The following is a 22,132-nucleotide window of genomic DNA, read 5'->3' on the forward strand; positions in this document are numbered from 1 at the left end:
AAAGGACACTCAAAGGACACAGGGGCAGCACATGTGTGGGAGCACCATCACTTTCAAGTTTGCCCCCAAGTCACACACCATCCTGCTTTGGAAATATATTACTGTTCTTTTACTGTCGCTGGATCATTGTGGCTTTACATATGGCAATGGACTGCAGCAATTCAAGAAGACAGCTCATCATCATCTTCTTGAGCGTAATTAAATATTGGCAATAAGTGCTGGTCCAGCCAGTGATGCTCACATCCAATGGAAGGATAAATAAAGATAAATCACCCTGCCCTTTCCTCACTTACCTCAGGGTCAATGCTAATGTCATGATGGCCTGATGTTCAAGGACACTTCATTGGGAGTGATGCCTCCTGTTTTCTGAAGCACACATATTTTGTAGGATTAAGTCTCCATGTAATATTGAGCTGAAGCCCTGTCAAGTGGACTGATCTTCCATGGAAATGTCTTTTATGTGTGATATCACTTAATCTAGCTGATGTGCAGTCTATACTATATCTCATCCCTAACGTTTCATTAATGATGGCTGGTTAGTCAAAACAAAACCAGCACAGCTCACTACCAGCGAATATTCACAACCATTCAGCATGGCAGAGGGAGGTTTGACCCCTGTTTTGCTCGTTGTTCCATGTCATTCATGGCTTACAAACATGTAGCTGAGGAATAGAGAAGGCAAACAACCTCAGTTGGGTGGACCCAGGCATCTCTTTGCAACTGACTGTGAAGGCCGTTAGCAGCTGTTTCGGAGGCAATCAAGTCTCTGAATAGTCGTCAGACCAACGATAGAGGGTGAAGAAATGACCACTGTCAAAGATTGTGCCCAGGAGAAAATGTAAAGCCACTGCACCTGACCCTTCCTGAGCACAGCTCGGCAATAAGATTTCTCTCGGTCTTCTCTCAGTGATAATACACCACAGACCATGCTATTGTAAAACATGATAGATTATTGTCCATTTATACTGCTTCAGCAATGTAACTACCAGCACCTATGCAGATGCTGCAAGAAATCCCATGCACGACTGCAAAAATAATATGAGGTGGTACAGTGTTAACGAAAGTCACATTTCACCACAGTAAGAGAGGGTGAAACAGCTCCTACCAATCACCTATGTCTTGCACTGTATCTGTGTATGTAGACACACTACCGCGTACACACACAATGTTTATCTTAGGATGTTTTCTTGGGAGGAGAGGGCTGGGGGTTAATGCAGATGACAGTTTTTCTGAGCTCCGCTTCCCACCCCTATACACTCACACAATTGCTGGAGGCTGGATTGTTCCATTAGCTGGGATTGCCCACTCCATTCCCTGGGCTACAATTATTGATCGCTCTCTCTCTCTCTCTCTCTTTCATCCAGCACTGCAGTGGCAGGGCTGCAACGTCAAAAAGAAAAACACCCCACTGGCTGAAGCTCCCTCACTTGCAGCCATTTTAGTGTGGGGCACCAAGCGGAAACACACACACACACTCAGAGAGAAAGAGAGCCACAGTCTGGATGAGGGCAGCTGCCGGCTGCGCCTTACCAAGTCCACGCGATCTCCCTGCAGTAGCCAGGCGTCTCGGAGTGAAGTAAGTGTCCGCGCTAACTCCCACAGACAGCTTTGAGTTACCCAGTTATTCCAAATACCCCTTCAACATGGGCATGCACCGTGGTGGCTGGGTACCTCGCTGGGGTCGGAAATGTCGAGTTGAATGTGTTAACTTTGAGGAGTGCATGTGGGCACTGGGGAGGGGGAGAAACACCTCCATTTGGGTGGTGAAGCAGGGTTTTTTTTTATGGTTTTATAAGTTTGTTTCGTTGCATGGTATGTTTTTTTTTGTTCTTTGCCTGCTCAATTTATCCCACCCCCATAAATACACATTGCGTTAGATGGAGAACTGAGAGCGGCGCTGAACTTTAAAGACGCGTGCCTGGGATTCCTGAGCTCAGGATGTGCTGCTCTGATGTCAACTTTCACCATTGTCAAAAAGATTGGCTCTTTGGAAAAAAAAAGTCACCTCTCTCTAACACCGATCGCCGCCACAATATTTTACACCCTGACAGAAAATTACAAAGTGTTCCCTTAATTTTCTACACCTCTCCCATCGCAATGGTCTATACCTCCCACTCCAATGTCACTGGCAGAATTCATCCTGAATTCTATCGCGTGTGCTCCCTCTAATGAGGAACTTAAGTGAAAGAAAAGTTAATTCAGTCCTCAAAGGGTTAAGGAGCACAGTAGCAAGCTGCTATGTAAATATGCCATCTATATCCTGGGACCTGTCACTTAAACTACATCAGATTAAGGTAATAATTGTGGCTGATCAGTAGTTGTCATAAAACATCTTGGTGATAAATTATCTTTGAGCCGTGGAAGGGGATTATGCGGTGGGAAATTTAACACCGGACGCCGCGTTTGATTTAAGTACACAGCACACGCCGCCTGAATCGGGATTGGGTTTAATCTTGCGTTAAAAGGGATATTTACTGTCGCAGAGAGACTGAGTCATGCTGGAGATGGCAGTTCAGCACTGAGTGGGCAGACGCACAATGTCAGAGCAGCAACAACAAAACAATCTAACCACCACAGCCTGTCTGCTTTTTAAACAGACTTTGTGATCCATGCACAACTTCAAGCGGGTTGAGAAAAGTTGACTTTGTCTTTTGCCTACTCGTTAGCCCGACACGACCAAGGAAGGCGAAGCTGGCTGTTTGAAATAGTTCTTTTGTTTTGACCCGTTTTCTGAAAGAAGTAAGTAGACCTGGATACGAGACTTGTTATCAGGTTAACAGCATTTGAGGTCAAGAACATACTGTTCTGAAGCAGAAGGTTGTAGCAATTAGCAATTAGCAAGATCGGGATTAGTCAGAGTTCTTAAGATGTAATGTAATCGAAGGAATCCGCAACATTTTACTCGGAGGTAAGTTTCTGTGAAAAATTCGATATTGAATGGATTACCGTTTGTTTCTTTTCTCCCATTAAACAGTAAAATCGGTTTCCTTTTTTGAAAGTTTTGAGATACTTTGATTTTTTAAATTGAAACAGTCATTACTTCAGCTGTGAGATGTGGTGTTTTGTTCAGCAGTTTAACACTGCGTCCCCATTGTGACAGCGATTGCTCATTCTGCCTCGCAGCTCGACTTTGGCAAGCCCCAGCAACTGAGGGGCTGTTAGTGATTCGATGTGTAGCACAGAATCTCGGTAAAATGTTCCGCTGCATTGGAATTTCCAGCGTGAATGGCTGAGTGATTGGAAAAGCTACACGACTAAACTTGGAAACCCCACTTACCACCTCAATGTCCGAAAACAATGTCAGGGTTGCTCAGGTGAAAACAAGTTAGAGCTACAGTGAATGTTAGTCATTATTATAGTGTTTTCGTTACACTGTCTTTTTCTTCAGGTTCAAAATATGACAGAGGCTAAATTATTTGCAAAATAAATTTAGTCAAAGCACATAATTGATGCTTCACTTTTTTGATGAATGCAAATTGGAATTTTGTAGGTGTATAATTGTCTGTGCCTTTGACAATATTAAAATGAAAGCTTAAGTTATTGTGTGCTTTTCCAATGGCTTTCAAAATGTGTAATTTTTATAGAAACAACAGACATAAAAGAAGTTGTATTAGGTAGTAAGTGAAAAACCATACTTTTTGGAAATAGTGCCTTTTGTCATATCAGTCCATCTAGTTTTTAATGGTGTCACCCTCACTGCCAAGTCATTTTATGTCTTTTCAGTTACCTTTCTGGAAAGATATTGCTTGAACCAATATATATTATTTGCTTCAATTCATAATCAAATATTTTAGATTATTTCATAAACCACCAAATTAAAAATAGTGTTGTGTGTATAACATGTACATTATGTACAGAATTATAAGGCATTGTCCTCCAATCTGTGTTACTGACTTAAGCACCATCCTGTCTATTGTATAAAGTATTAATTTCCAGTGATTTCAGCATTATGAAGTGTTTCAGGCCTTTACAAATTGATTTCAGTAAACAAATGTTCATGCATAATGACAGCAAATCCAGAACAACAGTTATTAAGTAGCAGTAGGTTTTCACAACCTTTTTTTTCACAGAAATATAGATAGCGGATGAGGTAGTAGATATATAGTGGTTGATGTGTGTAATTTCCATGGAGTGAAATGCCATTGTGGCATTTGTAACATTGGAACTGTAGTGAGCTGCAGTCTGTCACTATTATTGCACATTTTAAAACTAATACACTTACATGGCTGCATTAAGAGAGTGGAAATTTTGTGGGCAGGATTTGCATTAATAGCAAGCACATTACTCTGTTACTGACAATGGGACTTTCCCGTTCTGTGGTGCAGTCAGGGAGGAGTTAGCATAATGACAATACAGAGAGAACTTGGAATTGGCGGTCAGGAACAGGGTCAGAATAATTCCATTCTCCCTCAAAATCAGCAATAGAGCATGAATTAACACATTCAGGAGAGGGAAGCAATTGGCAGGATGAGACAGGCATAATAGAAATAATGCATTGAGGACTGAAAGTTTGGTAGAAAATAACTGATATCTTAGAATTTTTGCCTTCCTGGCCAATGCATTCCAGAGTTAAGGGATTGAAAAAGGCAAACTTAAAAAAAAGAAAAATAACCTTTATTAAAAAAATGAACCAAGAGGAATGGATGCATTTGTCATTGCTTGTAGCCTTCAGTTATCTGACACAGAGAAATTTTTCTAGATGGACAATGATGGGAAGAAGATACTCCACATTCAATTATCACAGTGAATAATTTGTGCAGTACTATGTAATATTTGACAGGTATATTGAAAATCAGCGGGGAGCATATTTATTTAAGATTGAATTCCTTCAGTAAAACCTCCACATTATGCATCTCTCCCAATTGTTCGATGTGTATTTAATTCGGACAATGGTTGATGGAAAGTGTAATTCCCACAATACACTAACATTGCTGCAATACTATTCTAATTTAAAATAAGGTTCTGCTCTTACAAAATGGAGTCTAGTCTTAGGAACACGCAGCAGAGTGTGAGTCAGTGCTGAGCACAGTCAGCTCTGCAGCAAAACTCTCTGAAGCACCTGATTTCAGACATCTACCACTCAACACCAGAATCTCTAGACTTAGTCAAGCGGCAGATCAGAAAAAAAGATAATTTATACTACTAACAATTTTATTTTCTTTATCCTATTTATCTTTCCCTATCTGAGAGGATTGAATTTTCTGCTAATATTGTTCTTGATTTGTACGGTGTAAGGTAACCGTACCTGATGGTACAGATGACTCAAATTCCAATTTTTCTGCTCTTATTATTGGAAAACATCTAACCTCAGATTGAAACCTTTCCAAAATGGCACAACCAAAATCATTGGCTCGGTGCATGAGTAAATTGTAAATATAAATCCATGTCTCACCAAAATTTATATAACGATGAAGGCTTTAGAGAGTGTGTGTTGGTTGTACAGCACTATGATGTAGCTTTGTGATTGAATTGAATTACATCATGAGAGAGACAGAGTGACCTTCAGTTCCTATTGATGCTAATGCTGTTGTTGTGTGGGTAGTCTTGTATAAGGTTGGGTGCACTTCCTTCTTACAGAGTAGTTTCTGGAATCTGTGGTTTCTTTTTCAAGGTAACTGTTTATTCATATTGAATTATTTAGGCTTAGTTTGAGGTCTACATAGATTACTTCATCTCTTTAGAATGCTTTCATTATAATTCAAACTATCACATCATGATTACCATACCTTCCTACTTACATACTCAGGCATTAATCCTTTATTCTGCACTAATAAAAACAAAGAATTGTACTTTTGAATAAAGGGAAGGGGCAAATTGCTTTTCTAGATCTGCACATTACAAAAATCTCACCCAATATTGTGTAGGATATCTTTACCCCATTCTTCAGTTGAGCACAATTCATAAATTATTGTCTAAGGTAAGAGTTCTGAAAGGGTTAATGCTGAAGTAAATTTTAAAATGGATTCAATTTGTTAAAGTAAGGACTTGGGTGGGGAAGGGCAGAATACCATAACTCTTCAAAATGGTCAGAACTATTATCCAAGGTCTCCCATTAGTCTTAGTTGCAATGCCTATTTTGCTAATGTAAATTGTATCTGATTGCGATCATGCAATAAACTAGATGTAGTTATAGGCAAGAGCCTCTTGTTAGATCATCTAGTAGTTACCTCTACTACTTTAGATCAGGTAGGATCTGTGGATCCAGTCAGAAAAGGAGGATGGTGTTTAAAAAGTCACATATTGGCAGCAGTTAGCATCACAAGGCCATACAACAACTATCAACTGGGAGGTTGAATGTGGTACGAGACAGCAACAATTAAATTGAGAAAATAAGTGCTTGTGAGAAAGATATTGTCATTAATTAAGAAAAGTTGTTTTCTTTATCCTTGAGACAGACTTTAACAAATCCATTCCTGGAATGTAGACATGAATGACAATGTAGGCATTTGCTGCTCACTTGTGATTGCCACAAGGATAAAGTATGTAATTGGGGCTCACATCAAGGCCAGACTCGATAGAAGTTGTTGGCTCAATTCTGTGAAGAGTGCCAATGAAGTGGCCTGACCTTTACAACAGTTTGACAGGTTTGTTAGCTAGTTTATTGGTTACAAGCTTCTAAAACGTATTGACTTCTGTTTCCAAATTTGGCATGGTAGAATATGAACTCATGGAAGGGGGATAATGGATAATTTTGCATGCTGCCAGCACATCATTGACCTGTACCATTTTCCTGAATGTGGGATCGGTGACAGAAGGGCTACTTACCTGTAAGCAGCTTATAACCAATTAGGGTAGATTTGTGATCTTTCTGAGGTCAATTATCAGACACAAACTTGACATTTTCCAGCAGTCCTGAAGACCCTTTGCTCTATTGAGAACAGATGAACTGTTTTGAGGCTGTCTCTTGACAGCAGGCCTGGCAGCAATGACCAACTCTTAGCCATTTTAAACAATTTTAAGTTGAGTGGTTCTTATGAGATCTGAGACCAGGCAGGAGGAGACACTGAGATGTGCAGTTAGGAGCACCCGGAGGAATAGATGAGACAAGGACCCCTGGGCAGGCAGCCAGCATCCCCTAGCTAAGCGAGTAACATGAGGAGTCCAAGACAGATGGTCAGAATTACCTAAAGGAGCAGGTGAGAAAAGGCTTCAGAGACAGGGCTAGATTAATTTGTTGACTTTGCACATTGTCTGTGTGGGTTTCCTTTGGGTGAGGAGAAAGTGAGGACTGCAGATGCTGGAGATCAGAGCTGAAAATGTGTTGCTGGAAAAGCGCAGCAGGTCAGGCAGCATCCAAGGAACAGGAGAATCGACGTTTTGGGCATAAGCCCTTCTTCAGGAATGGGGAAAGTGTGTCCAGCAGGCTAAGATAAAAGGTAGGGAGGAGGGACTTGGGGGAGGGGCGTTGGAAATGCGATAGGTAGAGGGAGGTCAAGGTGAGGGTGATAGGCTGGAGTGGAGTGAGGTGGGGGCAGAGAGGTCAGGAAGAAGATTGCAGGTTAGGAAGGCGGTCCTTTGGGTGACCCAGTTTCCATCCATAGTCCAAAGATATACAGTTTAGGTGGTTTAGCTTTGCTAAATTGCCCCATAATGTCAAGGAGAGAGCAAGTTAGGTGGGTTAGCCACGGTAACTAGGGAGGGTGGGATGCTCTTTGGAGGATTGGTGCAGATTTGATGTTCTGAATGGCCTCTTCCTGAACTATAAAGATCCTATGATTTCTATTCTAATTGGAGCTGACTGTTGTGTACATTTTACTTTCTACTTTCTCATCTTTGGTTTGAAATAAATAGTCTGAAGGTTGGCTTAAGACATGAAAGGACAGTGTACTGTAGAAAATGCCAATTCTGTGACACATGGAGCAATATGACCATTTCAAGGAAAGGTCCACGAAACGTGGCCTGGACTGTGCAGAAGTGTCTTTTGACTACAAAAACATGGGTTCCAAGTTTTGGAACTTCAGTAGCAGCTGAAGTCATCGTGGTACATCTGCAAAGCTGAGAACTGTGTGGATAGCATGTTTAGCAAAGTGGTCACACTGCAGCTTACAATCAGTCAGGCAGAGAGGGAATGTGTGACTGCAAGGCAGTCTAGAAAGAACAGGCAGCTAGGTCAGGAGTTCAGGAGTACACTTACTAACCAGGTTTCCATTTTTGAAGTCTGGTGTCAGTGATGGTTCATCAGAGTCAAGTTCATGGCACCACATGTGGCTCAACTACACAGATTGGAGGGAAGGTAGAGTAGAAGGGCAGCAGTGGTAGCAATTTGATGATTAGGCAAACAGACTGGGATTTCAGTGGCCATAGACATGATGCCAAGATGGTATGTTGCCTCCTCAGTGCCAGGGTGAAGAATGTCAGCAGCAGGACATTCTTTTGGGCAGGGTAAAGAGTCAGAGCTTGTGGCCCACATTGGCAACAATGACATAAGTAGATTATGATTCTGAAAGTAGACTTCCGGGAGCTAGATAAGAGACTGAATAGCACAACCTCTAAAGTAGTAATCTCAGGACTGCTCGCAGTATCATTTGCTAGTTAGCAAAGAAATAAGAATGTTGAACAAATGACCAAACAGCTGGAAAAATGGTGGAGGATGAAATGCGTCAGATTCCTGGGGTATTGGGACAGGTTCTGGGGCAGCTGAGACTTGTACAACAAGAATGGGTTCCACCTTAGCAGGACTAGGATATTATCCTCTTGGGGAGATTTACAAATGCTGCTCAGGAGAGTTTAAACTAACTTTTTCGGGAGGATGGGAATCTAAGTGGGAATTCATGTAGAGTCAAAACAAAGCTGGTTTTAGTAAGTGGAAAACCTGAAAATGAAAGTGGGAAGCAGTTGAAACAAATTCTAGAATATACTAAGGTCAAATGACAAATAATTTAGAAAATTAGAATTAAAAGCACTCAATCTAAATGCACACAACATTCACAACATGATATAAAAATTAATGGCATTGGTAGAAATAAAGAGGTACGATTTAATTGCCAATGTAGAGGCATTGCTACAGGGTGACCAAGATTAGGATAGTTGACATTTGTGAGGAATAGGCAAAAAAGAAACAGGATTAGTGTATTAGTGAGAGAGAATCTCTGATTGGAAATACAGGATGTGAAATCTATATGGGTATAGCTAAGAAACAGCAAGGGGCAGAAAACATTGATAGGAGCAGTTTACAGGCCACCAAACAGTAGTGTCAATGTAGGGCATAGCATAACTTGCAAAACTGGACGTGTTTGTAGCAAAGAAAGTGCAGTACTCATGAGTGTCTTCTATCTGTATGTAGACTGGGTAAATCTAATGAGCACCAGTGCTGTGGAGGAGAAATTCCTGGAAGCTTCTCAGGTAGTTTTTTGGAGCATTATGTTAAGGAACCAACTAGGGCACAGACTAGATCTAGTACCATGCCAAGAGAAATGTTTGATTAATACTATTATTGCAAAAGAATAGGGAATAGTAACCATAGTATGAGCAAACTTACACTAAATCAGCAAATATGTAGTTGCATCTGAAACTGGGGTCTTAAATTTACTTGTGGGTAATTTGAAGTTAGGATGAGGATGTTGGCTGTGATGCTTAGAGAAATTCATTAAATGGTTTGATGGTAGATAGGCAATGGTCAGTATTTAAATAACTAATGCTTGGTTTTTAGAAAAAAAGCACACATTCCTTTTGAGGAAAAAATATCCAACAGGAATAGTCAGAAAGCCATGGCTAACAAGGGAAGTTGAAGAAAAATTAAATCCGAGGAAGAGATTTGTACAGCTGCCACAAAAAATTGTCACTTTGAGCGTTGGGAGAAATTTACAATTCAGCAAAGAAGAACCAAGAAATTGATAAAGAGAGAATAGAATATGAATGTAAAGTAGCAAGAACATAAATAAGGGATGTAAAAAAGGAAAAAGGTTAGTTTTAGTAAAAAGGAATTGTACTGGAGAGAGTGTTGAAAGATAACTATAAAGATAATGGATACATTGGTGATCGCCTTTCAAAATTCTTTTAGTTCTGCAATGGTACCTATAGAGTGGAAGGTTGCAAATGAAACCCTACTGTTTAAGAAAGAAAGGGGAGAGTAAACAGTTCTGAGAAAGTATCACCAAACTGGACCCAAAATGTTAACTTTGATTTCTCTTCTGCCAGACCTGCTGAGCTTTTCCAGCAGCTTTTGTTTTTGTTTCTGATTTGCAGCATCCACAGTTCTTTCAGTTTTTATTTAGTATGGATTGATGATTGGTTAGCAGGCAGAAAGCAGACAGGAGGAATAAGTGGCTCATTGTTGGGTTAGGAGGTGGTAATTGGTGGTGGACTGCAAGAATAAGTGCTTGGGCCCACAATTCATATCATTCATTTGGATGTGGAGTCAATTATAATATTTTCAATAAAAGCAAAATATTGCAGATGCTGGAAATCTGAAACAAACACTGAGAATGCTGGAGAAACTCAGCAAGTCTGGCAGCATCTGCAGAGAGAAATATAGTTATGTTTCGAGTCTGATGTGAGTCTTCAAAACTCCAAGAAGTGTTTCCAAGTTTGTTGATGATACAAAATCTAGTGGGAAGTGAGTTGTGAGGAGGATACAAAAAGGCTTCAAAGGTATTTAGAAAAGATGGGTAAGTGGGCAAGAAGTAGAATATAACTCGGGAAAGTGCAATGGGCTCATACTCACCCCATGTTGATTCCAACTGAGTTTCATCCTTCATGTTTTGCATCTGCCCAGGATTATAATTACTGATGTGATTTTGTTTTTCAATGCTCCTGAAACAGCTGTTCTTGCCCCATTCTGAGATTTACACTCATTGCCAATCATCATCGTCTGCACACACTCTCACCCTCTCTCTCCATCAGCACCACCTCATGCTGTCTCAAAGCTGTCCTGGGCCCCTGTATCATTTCATTCTCAGCCTGGTTAAACTTTTAATACGAAACCTTTTCTTTTCCTTTCAGGAATTAAGGAATGATAGCTGCAACAACTCAAAGATATATGTACCTCTCTGGAACCTTCCTCCCTCACCCTTCTCCTAACCCATCTCTTGTCAGGTATTTAGATGAGGAAACAGGCCATTTGGCCCAACAAGTCCACACAGACCCTCCAAAGAGTAACCCACCCAGACCTATTCTCCTACCCTATATTTACCCCTGACTAATGCACCTAACACTATGGGCAGTTGAGCATGGCCAATTCATCTGACCTGCACATCTTTGGATTGTGAGAGAAAACCGGAGCACCCAGAGGAAACCCACACAGACATGGGAAGAATGCGCAAACTCCACACAGGCAGTCGCCCGAGGCTGGAATCGAACTTGGGCCCCTGGTGCTGTGAGGCAGCAGTGCTAACCACTTAGCCACAGTGCCACTCATTTACTATCCTTTCAGACCTTCCACTCACTGATGCTGAACATTCTGTACTCAACAAAGATTTTATTTGTCTGTCTCCCCGCCTCAATGAAGTTCAGGCTAGACATGACTTTGAACTCTTCTTCTATTGCCTGCCCCTCTGTTCCCATTTCTTTGGACAAGAGTCCACTCCCCATTTCACAGAGTCCTTCACCCACCTCCAGCACTCTCCCTCCACCTGTACCCCTCCCTCTGTACATTTACCTGTACTCAACCTGTTCAGTCAGAATTGTTGATGTGACATCGATCACCTTAATTTCTCTGTCCACCTTACCCATTTGAACCTATCTCCCTTTTAAATGACTGCACTCTGTGCTCACAGATACAACTCTGACTTTGTAATCAATCCTGCCGACAAGAGTGGTGCTGTTTTCTGGCAGACTGACTTCTGCATTGCAGAGACTGAGCACCAGCTCTCAGATGCCTCTTCCTATCTCCCCCCAAGACCATGAGCCCACCATGGAACATCAGGCCATTGTATCCATGATGGTCACTAATACTATTTCATCTGGGGATCTTCCCCTTCCCCCGACAGCCTCCCAGTTCACAGTCCACCAACCCCATACAGATCACTTCTACCCAAGATCTACACACCGGACTGGCCCGGAAGGCCTATTATTTTGGCCTGTTCCTCCCCCTTGGAAAGTCACCTCTTCCTATGTTGATTCAATTGTCCAGTCCTTTCCCACTTATATCTGCAATTCCTCTGATACTTTACATCTGTTTGTGGGCTCCAGCCACCACCTCATCACCATGGACGTGCAATCCCTTTACATGTCCATCTCTCATCAGGATGGTCTCAGGGCTCTCGGCTCCTTCCTGGAAAAAAGGCCTGAACTTTTCCCATCCTCCTCTACCTGCTCAAAGTCATTCTGACTTTGAACAACTGCTTCTTTAACTTTTTCTCATTTTCTTCACGTCAGAGGGGTGGCCATGAATACCCACGTGGGCCCTAGATATGCCTGTCTCTATGTGGGGTACGTGGAACTTTCCTTCTTGCAGTCCTACTCTGGTCCTTCACCACAACTCTTTCACTGGGATATGAATTACATCATCAGTGCTGTTTTCCTTTCTTGTCCAAACTTGGAAAATTTTCACTTCTAATTTTCACCCTGCCCTCACCTTCACCTGGTCCATCTCTGATTCCTCCCTTCCCTTCCTCGACATCTCTGTTAACATTTCTGAGGACAGTCTGGCCACCAATATTCACTACAAATCCACCAACTCTCAGTTACCTGGACTACATATCCTTACACCCTGCTTCCTGTAAAGACTCTTGTCCATTCTTCCAGTTTTCCCATCTCCATTGCATATGTTCTGATGATGTCACCTTTCATAAGGGAGCTTCCAAAATGTGGACCTTCTTCCTCAACTGAGGGTTCCCCACCACTGTGGTTTACAAGGCCCTTGGGCAAGTCCAACTCATGTCATCCACTTCTGTCCTCACCTCTTCTCTTCCCTCCCACAACAATGATAGGACCACCCCCTGGCCCTCGCCTTCCATCCTACCAGCATCCACATCGAGAGGATCTTTAGCTGTCATTTCTACCACCTCCAGCAGGATGCCACTACTGGGTACATTCTCTCCACCACCCGTCCCCAACAATACACCTCCCTATCCTTCCTTGTCAGCCCTCCACAGGGACCATTCCATCTGGGATATTCTGGTCCACTCCTCCTTCACTCCCAATACTTCTCCACATCCACAATGCACCTTCCCATGCAATCTCAGAAGGTGCAACACTGAGCCATTTACATTCTCCCTCCTCTGTATCCAAAATACATTTCCCAGGTGAAGCAGCGCTTTACCTGCACTTCATTGAATCTAGTCTATTGTATGTTGGTATGTAGCATGCAGTTCAGAAGACAAATAGTATGTTGGCTTTATTGCAAGAGGATTTGGATATAGGACCAAATAAGTCTTGCTCTAATTGTATAGAACTGTGGTGAGACTGCACTTGGAGTATTGTGTGCAGCTCTAGTCCCCTTGCCTAAAGAAGGATATATTTGCCATAGAGAGAGAGCAATAGAGGTTCCCCAAGTCTGATTCCTGGAATAGTAGAATTTGTCCTATGAGGAGACAGGGTATGTAATCTTTGCAGTTAAGAAGAATGAGAAGTGATCCCATTGAAACTTAAAGTACGCTTAAGGGAATAGAAGATTAGATTGTTGAGGAAGGTTTGTCACTGAGTCAGTATGGGTGGAAGTTAGGAACAGCAAGGGAGCAGCCACCTAATTGGGAGTTTTCTATATGCCCCCTAATAGCAATAGGGAGATTGAAAATCTCATAGGCCGGCAGATTTTGGAAAAAATGCTGATATAGCAGGGTTGTTGTTATGGGTAACTTCAACTTTCCCAATATTGACTGGAATCTCCTTAGTGCAGATGGTTTGGATGGAGCCATTTTTGTCAGGTGTATTCAGGAGGGTTTCCTTACTCAGTATGTAGACAGACCGACGAGGGGAGAGGCCGTTTTGGATTTGGTGCTCGGCAAAGAGCCAGAACAGGTCTCAGATCTCACGGTGGGAGAACACTTTGGTGACAGTGACCACAACTGCCTCACATTTACTGTTTGCCTTGGAGAGGGAAAGGAGCAGTTACCAAGAGAAGATATTTAATCGGGGAGAAAGAAATTATGATGCTATCAGACAAGAGTTGGGAAGTACAGATTGGGAACAATTGTTCCACAGATAGGATACAACAAACTGTGGAGACTGTTGGAGGAGCAGTTGTTGCGAGAGATGCACAAATTTGTTCCTCTGAGACAGGCAAGAAGGCGTAAGATTAAGGAGCCTTGGATAACGAGAACAGAGGAGCTTCTTGTCCAAAGGAAGAAGGCAGCTTACGTAAGGTGGAGGAAGCAAGGATGTAGCACAGGTTTAGAGGATTACAGGCTTACTAGAAAGGAGCTCAGAAATGGACTGAGGAGAGGCAGGAGAGGGCACAAAAAAGGCTTGGCAAGAAGGATTAGGGAGAACCCAAAGGCGTTTTACTCATACTTGAGGAATAAGAGAGTGATCAGGGCGAAGGTAAGGCCAGTCAGGGATAGCGTAGGGAACATGTGAGTGGCGTCTGAGCAGATAGGGGAAGCCCTACATGAGTTTTTTTGCTTCAGGTTTCACTAAGGAAAGGGATCTTGTTGTGAATGAGAACTTTGAGTTGCTGGGAAACAGGCTTGAACAGATCAAGATTGATGAAGTTGATGTGCTGGAAACTTTGGCAAACATTGAGATTGATAAGTCCCCAGGGCCAGACCAGATTTATCCCAGGCTGCTCCGGGAAGCGAGAAAGGAGATTGCTAAGCCGTTGACAAAGATCTTTGCCTCCTCAATCTCCACGGGAGTTGTACCAGAGGATTGGAAGGAGTTGAATGTTGTTCCTCTTTTCAAGAAAGGGAATAGGGAAATCCCTGGCAATTACAGACCAGTCAGTCTTATGTCTGTGGTCAGCAAGGTTTTGGAAAGAACTCTGAGGGATAGGATTTATGACTATTTGGAAAAGCATAGAGCAATTAAAGACAGTCAGCATGGCTTTGTAAGGGGCAGATCATGCCTCACAAATTTTATTGAGTTCTTTGAGGAGGTGTCGAGACATGTCGATGAAGGATGATTTTCATAGATTTCTTGTAACTGATAACATGAAGAAATCTGGAAATAGCATGGGAATATGGCATTGAGGCAGCTCATGAATTGTAGAATGGTGGAGAAGACTCCAGGAACTGAATAAGGTAAAAACAATGACTGCAGATGCTGGAAACCAGATTCTGGATCAGTGGTGCTGGAAGAGCGCAGCAATTCAGGCAGCTCCTCGGATGCTGCCTGAATTGCTGTGCTCTTCCAGCACCACTGATCCAGAATCAAGGAACTGAATGCCTATTCCTCCTCCTATGTCCCTATACTCAGACCTGCAACCACAAGCTGTCAGTCCTACATTTCTGGAGAACCTGTTTCAGCTTTGGGACCCCAACTCTAGACATGAATTATCCAATCACGGCCAGGTGACTTCCCCATACACCGTCAGCTAATGACCCTTATTTGACCCTGACGGTGTGGTTCTTGATCCAAATCACAAAATCCTGCTCATCCTCTCAATTGCCATGTGAAGCAGATTACCAGAGAAGTATGTTGATTCAGATTCAACTCTCACTTTTGAAATGGATTTGGATGAAATTACTTGTGAAAAATAAATGTAACACCACAGTTGGATTTGTTTTCCTGAATAGAAGTAGTGGTTTTAATAGGGATAAAGGAGAGTTAGGATAGAGTAATCACCTGTACACCAAGGGCAGAATTTTCTTGAATGATTCTGTCCAGATTTTCCATTCCTGATTATCGTATATGCTTGGCAATATTATTCAGCAGTGACATAATCACTCCTTTGGTCTTCATTTTACACACAAAAAAAGTATCCTTCTTTTATTTTTCATCTTTTTAGCTGTTTCTGGACTATCTCACAGAGTCATAGGGTCTGTTTCCATGCTGTATGACTCTTCAGCCCAACCAGTCCATGCCAAACATAATCCCAAACTAAACTAGTCCCACCTACCTGCTCCTGACCCATATCCCTCCAAAACTTTCCTATTCAATTACTTATCCAAACATCTTTTAAATGTTACAATGTGCCTACCATTTCCTCAGGAAGTTCACTCCTTACTGAAACCACCTTCTGTGTAAAATATTTACCCCTCATGTCTTTTTAAAATCTCTCTTCTCTCACCTTAAAAAGATGCCCATTAGTCTTAAAATGCCCCATCCGAGCGAAAAGAGACCTACCATTAACCCTATCAAACCCCTCGTGATTTTATAAACATCTATAAAGGTCACCTCTCAACCTTCCTTCACTCCAGTGAAAAAAGTCCCAGCCTACACACCTTTCTTAATAACTCAAACCTTCCAATGCCTGGCAACTTTCTGTTAAATTTCTTCTGAACTCTCTCCAGCTTGATAATATCCTTGCTGGCAAAGAGTGCAGCTGATAGCCCTGTTCTCAATCTGTTACAGAGGCATGAACACAAAACTAGAAAGCTCAAAGCGTTGATGGTCCATTGATGTTTCTCTTTCCTTTTAAAAGGCATTTGTGTGGCTCATGACCTTGAATATCTAACTAACCAAGAATTCTCTCTGTGGAGAATCCTAGGGATTTGTATACTACATTTTAAACCATAACATGCTGAAAATCTGTTATTTTTAAATTGGAAATTGTTATTTCTATTAAAGAATTTGAAAATTAAAGATTTGAAAGAAAATAATAATTGACCTAAATCTCAGTTTTTCCCATCAAATCATTTCTAATTGAACTTGTAAGCAATAGAATTAGTCAACAGTCAAATAAATCTAACACAATCTATCCACAATGATTACTCTAATTAATCCTTTCCAGCAAATTAAAATCAGTTAAAGAAAAACAGTTTATTTTGAAATTAAAGCAACTTGGAATAAAAAGTATTTATTACTAAGAATAATATTGGTGTGTTGACATAGCAGCCTGAAACTTGTTGAAATGGGACATTTCACAATGGTGCATCCCATTAGTTAGAATTTTTGCTGCAATGTTCACCACAACATTTACTCGTGTTGTAACTTGCTGGAAATGTAAGCTGACAATGATGCAGAAAGGAAGTATGAGCAGGAGCAGTTTTTTTTAATTGACAGGTAGGGTGTGGGTATGGGTCTCAGTGGCTGGGCAGCATTTATTGCCATCCCTAGTTGCCCTTGAGAAGTTAGTGGTGAGCTGTTTTCTTGAACCGCTGCAGTCCACGTGCTTTAGGTAAACCCATCATTCAATCCCTTGAACATTCTCTGCCATTGAATATGATCATGGTTACTCTTATCCTGGCTTCAGCTCCACTTTCCTGCCCAGTGCCCATAGCCTTTTAACATATTGCTAATTAAAACACTGTCTATCTTCTCCCCATAATGATTAAGTGTCCAAGTGTCCACAGTACTGAGGTAGTGAATTCTACAGAATCACAACCTATTGAGAGAAATAATTCCTCTTCATCTCTTTTTTAAATCTGCCACCATTTAGCTCGAAACTATAACTTCTCCTGCTAGGTTGCCCCAAAGTATCTACTTTGTCAATCCTCTTTAGCGTCTTATATATCTCAATTAGATCTCCTTGTCCTTCCACGCTCTAGTGTGTATAGGCCTAACCTACTCAATCTCTCTTCATAAGACAAGACTTAGTCCTTAGGATAAATTGAATGAACCTTCTCTGAATTGCCTCCAATGCAATTCCATGCTTGCTCAAGTAAGGGCAGCAAAACTGTATCCAGTACTCCATGTGTGGTCTCATCAACGCCTTGTACAATTGCAACAAACATCCCTGCTTTTATATTCCATTCCATGAGCAATAAATGTTGAAATTCCGTTTACTTCCCTTATTAAATGTTGTGCCCCCATATTAGCTTTCCAGATTCATACACAATGTCACTCAGATTCTTCTGCATCAAAGCATTTTGAAGTTTCTCTCTATTTAGATAATAAGTTTCCTTTTTATTCATCTAAAAAAACCTTACACTTATTCACATTAAACTCCATCTTCCAAATTTTCACCCAATTCACCTAATTTATCCATATCCATTTGTAAATTTCTTATGTGTTCATTGCAACTTACTTTATCGCCTGTTTCTGGGTCACCTGTAAATTAATCGATGGTATATCATCATTTGCTAAATTTAGCTATAGCACAAGTAAAGATGGGAGGATAATGAAGAAGGGAAAAATGACTTAGAGTCAAATAAGATGTAGTAAAGAAAAGAAAGGAAAGGTTGGTATTAGAGAGGGAGAAAAGGGTACTGAAAAAAGTTAGTTTTTTTAAAAAAATTTTAAATCTCAAACAATTAATTCATGAAGGTAGTTGATTCTACCATTTAAATCTTACAATTTCTGGACCAAAGATATTGCAAGGGAATGAATGATTGAGTGAGAAAAATTAGGAAAAGAGATGAGTAGAGAGGAGAGGATATGGAGTTGGTGACTCAGCGTGATTAGTTAAGATATCGAGGTTACAAACAGCTTGACTCAAGTTCAGGCATTGGCTAAGCAGGGAAATGAAATTGATGGTTAGGGAATAACATTTTAGATGAGGGACAAAGTCAATGGTCCATTGATCTCCCAGTATTTAATTAATGGAGATTTTTGCTTATCCATAATTTGATGTTGAGCAAGCAACTCATTGGAGAGGGTTGGAAGAGTCAATGTCAGGGACGTGTGGAATCTGATGGGTTTTCACATGATGTCTCTGAGGGAAAAAGTGCGTAGATGAGTTTAAAAACAGATGATTGAGGATGGATCAGATGAGCAGAGGGTTAGATATGGTGGACAGTTGAGAGCCTTTTTCCTCGGATGGTGACGACTAGCATGAGAGGACATGGCCTTAAATTGAGGGGTGATAGATATAGGATAGATGTCAGAGGTAGTTTCTTTAGTCAGAAAGTAGTAGGAGTGTGGAATGCATTGCCTGCAACATTAGTAGACTCGCCAACTTTAAGGGCATTTAAATGGTCATTGGATAGGCACATGGATGGAAATGGAATAGTGTAGGTTAGATGAGCTTTGGATTGCTTTCACGGGTTGGCGCAACACTGAGGGCCAAAGGGCCTGTACTGTGCTATAATTTTCTATGTTTAATGGATCAATTGTTGATATGGGAAGTAATGGTGTAGAAATATGAAGAGAAGCTTTTGCAGGAGATCCTTTGGGGTTATAACCAGATGGATAAAATCGAACTAGGTAAGAGGATACCATTTCTAGTGAGAATTTGAGAGTGAAAAGATCTGTGCTCTTATTTAAGAAATTTTCCTCGATAGAATTGCATTTTCCAGTAGAGTCATAGAGATGGACAGCAGGGAAACAGACCCTTCGATCCAACCCGTCCATGCCAACCAGATATCCCAACCCAATCTAGTTCCACCTGCCAGCACCCGGCCCATATCCCTCTAAACGCTTCCTATTCATATACCCATTTAAATGTCTTTTTAAATGTTGCAATTGTACTAGCCTCCACCACTTTCTCTGGCAGCTCATTCCATACACATACCACCCCCTGTGTGCAAAAGTTGCCCTTTAGGTCTCTTTTATATCTTTCCCCTCTCACCCTAAACCTATGCCCTCTAGCTCTGGATTCCCCCACCCCAGGGAAAATACTTTGTTTATTTATTCTATCCATGCCCCTCATGATTTTGAAAACCTCTATAAGGTCACCCCTCAGCCTCCGACACTCCAGGTTAAACAGCCTTAGCCTTTCGAACCTCTCCATATACCTCAAATCCTCCAACCCTGGCAACATCCTTGGAAATCTAGCTTCCCACAGAGTTCTAGGGTACACCTGATCAGGTCCTGGGGATTTATCCACTTTTATGCGTTTCAAGACTTCCTCCTCTGTAATATGGACATTTTTCAAGATGTCACCACCTATTTCCCTACATTCGATATCTTCCATTCCTTCTCCAACGTAAATACTGATGCAAAATATTTGTTTAGTATCTCCCCCATCTCGTGCGGCTCCACTCAAAGGTCGCCTTGCTGATCTTTGAGGGGCCGTATTCTCTCCCTAGTTACCCTTTTGTCCTTAATGTATTTGTAAAAACCCTTTGGATTCTCCTTAATTCTATTTGCCAACGCTATCTCATGTCCCCTTTTTGCCCTCCTGATTTCCCTCGGAAGTATACTCCTACTGCCTTTATACTTTTCTAAGGATTCACTTGATCTATCCTGTCTATACCTGATATGTGCTTCCTTCTTTTTCTTGACCAGATCCTCAATTTCTTTAGTCATCCTGCATTCCCTATACCTACTAGCCTTTCCTTTCACCCTGACAGGAATATACTTTCTCTGGATTCTCATTATCTCATTTCTGAAGGCTTCCCATTTTCCAGCCGTCCCCTTTACCTGCAAACATCTGCCCCCAGTCAGCTTTTGAAAGTTCTTGCCTAATACCATCAGTTGGAAGAGAAAGAATGGCTTTCTTATTTTTCCTGTTACAGGGTTATGAATTTGTGGAATTCATTTGTCAAATGTAGTCAAGGCTGAGATGGATCGATTGTTTTAATCTTGGGGAATCAGAGGATATGAGAAGTGGATGGGAAGCTGGAATTGAGGTCAAACATTAGCTATGATTTATTTGAATGGTAGGCTTGAGCAAATATGGCCAATTCCTGCTCTTTTTATTCTTAAACAATGTTCCAGGATTATTAAAATTCACTTCAAACATTATTCTCATTGTTCATATTATCCCCAAAATAATGTATTATTAAAGACCCTTCAAACTAAAATAGAAATCATAATTCAGTCCAACTGCTCCATGGAAACATTTATTTTTCATGTGTGCAAATGGTCCTACACTTTGTTCATATACACTTCTCCTTAATTCTTAACTTACTAAGGAGCAAACTGATGTGATCGATGCTGCATCTTCAATTGAAAGTTAAGTTGGGTGCAAAATGGGTGTCCAAATCCATCTTGTTATTGTCTCCTTGGGAGAATCAGTTTAAAATTATCAATGTAACTTGCGTCTTAACCATTGACCCTGTAAGTAAATTGCAGTCTCAGATTTTCCTTTGTTAAGAGTTGCTCTTGTTCTCTATTCTAAATCTCATACATTTAATTCTGTTTCTATCGTCCATTGTTTGGGCTCTGAACCTCAGAAAGTGGTCTGGTTCAACCTACCCTGTCTCATTCTGTCAAAGGTTTTCAATCGTGCCATTTTCCAAAAAGTTCACATAATAGCTTTAACTTTTTCAACATCATCTATCTTGGATGTCCCACAGTCCTAATAGCAATTAAAGTTTATAAAATCTTTGATTTGCAGGCAAGCCAGGAACATTGTGTGACTTATGTTTAGTGGACGTATGTGCTGGAGTTGGCAATTTATCAGAATGCTAATTGTTAGTCCCTATTTTAAAGCTTACTGCATTGGTATACTGTACTGTGTGTCTTATAACAGTATTGCGTATGCTGTCTTCAAGGGGAAATATTTTTGGCATTATTGAATATTTGTTTAAGTATTTGGTATAGCACAAAAGCTGCTGATTGTGAAATAGAATCAGTATTGGCCTTTTGAAAATAAATCTTTATTTTCTTGCAGTCAATTATCTTAACAACAATATCAGGTCTTTGAGACTGACCTTGCTTTCAGAGTTTCCTGCAAATTAAGATAAATGCAACATTTTTTGCTATTTTCCTAGTGGCTTTAGGCTTTCTGGTGCTACTTAATTTGGCACAGTAAGTTCATAAGTACAAGAAACAAATTATAATTTTATAAGATAAATTCAAGAAAATCTTTCTCTGTAAAGACAAATGTTTAGTTGTGAATCCTTCAAAACATTGATAACATGGGATCTGGAGCATGTTTGTGTTACCCGCCTGGCTCACTCATTTGCAGTCATTGGCCAATGGAAATGGCCGAAATTTTCACATTCAAGAAAACTACAATAATTTGTATAATTTTGGCAAAACTGTCAGGAGGAAATTGGCTTCTGAAACATCTGCTGAGTGAGACCTCTGGAATGGTGCCATAGATACATGTTATTTGCTCATGGGGTGGAACTGAATTTTCTTTCCCCTCCGCTATTCAGAATGTTAGACTGAATTGTTTTATCTTTGCCTTTCACTTGCTTTGGAATTAACAAACTTATCAATTTTCTTGGAACCAATAGAAGTTAAAAACTGATGCAGTGAAAAATTGGTTGTTGGTTTACTAAGAGCCTCTTTCACTATTTTGATTGATTGGCATGGTGGC

General features: G+C 40.9%; 1 protein-coding gene across 3 annotated transcripts in view; it reads left to right on the forward strand.

Annotated features, from left to right (window-relative positions):
- The first annotated feature begins 1,370 nt into the window (after positions 1-1,370).
- The window catches only part of sv2ca (synaptic vesicle glycoprotein 2Ca), a 209,698-nt gene continuing 188,936 nt past the window's right edge, over positions 1,371-22,132 (forward strand). The window contains exon 1 of one of the 3 annotated variants that reach the window (XM_043707301.2): positions 1,371-1,576. The gene's annotated coding sequence lies outside the window, so the exon portion shown is untranslated. Of the gene's footprint in view, positions 1,577-2,407; positions 2,909-22,132 lie in introns of those variants that run through there. The other 2 variants (XM_043707310.2, XM_043707291.2) reach the window with 2 other exon arrangements.

This window comes from Chiloscyllium plagiosum, unplaced genomic scaffold (genome assembly GCF_037043375.1).
Source record: "Chiloscyllium plagiosum isolate Xiang-an unplaced genomic scaffold, Cpla_swu_hap1 HiC_scaffold_2, whole genome shotgun sequence".
NCBI classification, from domain to species: domain Eukaryota; kingdom Metazoa; phylum Chordata; class Chondrichthyes; order Orectolobiformes; family Hemiscylliidae; genus Chiloscyllium; species Chiloscyllium plagiosum.